Below are 2,006 nucleotides of genomic sequence, written 5' to 3'. Positions count from 1 at the left end.
CCGTCCTTTAAAAACTCTAGAGAAGAGAGAATGTGGCTTGTCTATTAGCCTCCACATTTGCTTACCAAGCATCGCTGTGTTAAAATCCATGAGATCCTTGAATCCTAGGCCACCATTGTCTTTAGGGACACACACTTTATCCCATGATTTCCAATGCATGCCTTTTGTGCTTCCTCCTGGGCTCCACCAAAACTGAGCTACTGCACTTGTTAACTTCTTTACTGTTGCTTTTGGTAGCCGATAAACAGACATCACATGATTTGGTAAAGCCGTGACCACTGATTTAATAATCACCTCTTTTCCTCCTTTAGTAAAAAATCGAAAAGTCCATCCATTAACCCTATTATTCAAGCGTTCTTGAACAAAACCAAACACTTGTACCTTAGATCCTCCCAAACTTTCGGGCAACCCTAAATAAGATCCCATTCCTCCTAAGTTTTGAATACCCAAAATATCTCTCATTTCTTGCCGACTGGATTCTATAATCTTGTGGCCAAATTGAATTGAGGATTTCTGAAAATTAATTTGTTGCCCTGAAACCGCTTCGTATTCCTTTAAAATCCTGAGAATAGTTTGACACTCTTCCTTATTTGCCTTACAAAAGAAAAGGCTATCATCAGCGAATAGTAAGTGAGAGACTGCTGGACAAGCTCTTGCTACCTTCATACCGGTTAACCGTTTGTCTCTCTCCGTCTTCTTGATGTTCCTAATTAAAGCCTCAGTACACATAATAAATAGATAAGGAGACAAAGGATCCCCCTGACGTAACCCTCGCTGGGGAATTATAAGGCCTCGCGGCTGACCATTAAGAAGTACTCTATATTGAACCGAGGATATACATTCCACCATTAGCTTAATCCAATGTGCATCAAACCCCATTTTATATAGAAGAGCCTCAATAAAACTCCATTCTATCCTATCATAAGCCTTGCTCATGTCCGTTTTAATCGCCATAAACTTATTTTGACATGACTTATTGGTTCTCAATCCATGAAACATTTCCTGCGCTATGAGAATATTATCCGATATTAACCTGCCTTCCACAAAAGCTGACTGTGTCTCTGATATTAAGAGAGGGAGACAAATTTTCAGGCGTTGACACAAAACTTTCGAGATAATCTTGTAACCCACATTACAAAGACTTATCGGCCTCAGTTCCGTCATTCTTGTAGGTCTCTCTGTCTTAGGAATCATACAAATATTAGTAGTATTTAGCCTTGAATCCATAGCACCTGTAACCAAAAAATTGTTCACCATTTCTACCACATCCTTCTTAATAACATGCCAGGAATGCTGGAAAAAGAGGGCTGTCATTCCATCCGGACCTGGCGCTTTCTCCGGATGCATCATAAATAAAGCTTGTCGGACCTCTTCCTCTGTTGCTATTCTCAACAAAACTTGATTCATTTGGGGAGAAATAGACGGAACGATCTCATCCAAAAAACCATCAAATTCTGTTGGAGTGGTCGTACTAAACAGGTCTTCAAAATAATCAACGGCCACCTTCTCGATTCCATTGTCCTCAGTAATCCAATTACCCCTTTCATCGTGGAGACCCACTATTTTATTGCGGACCCTTCGCTGCTTTGTTAGAGCATGGTAAAACTTGGTATTAAGATCTCCAGATGAATACCACATATTCCGGCTTTTCTGATGCCAATATTCCTCTTCATCCTTATAAGCCTCTTGTAGCTTCCTGGAAACTTCCAGAATCTCTTCCTGGGATCTGCTATTATCTGTCTGAACTTCCTCGAGTGCATGTTGAAGCTCCCTAATTTTATCCTTCCCATATGGCTGATTATCCTTTCGCCATGAAGAAATCTCATGCCGACAATTACTAATTTTTGTAACAAAATCCTCAATTTGCCCACCCTGATTCTCCGTCCATCCTGTCACTATTGATTCCATAAGCCCCTCCTGACCTATCCATCTCTTATCAAATCTGAATTGTCCTCTCCTTTTCCTCAATAACTTGTCCTCCAAAAAAGCGATTACAGGACGGTGGT

This window comes from Brassica napus, unplaced genomic scaffold (genome assembly GCF_020379485.1).
Source record: "Brassica napus cultivar Da-Ae unplaced genomic scaffold, Da-Ae ScsIHWf_29;HRSCAF=57, whole genome shotgun sequence".
Taxonomy (NCBI): Eukaryota; Viridiplantae; Streptophyta; class Magnoliopsida; order Brassicales; family Brassicaceae; genus Brassica; species Brassica napus.
The sequence above is the reverse complement of the archived record's forward strand: the minus strand, read 5'-3'. Positions refer to the sequence as shown.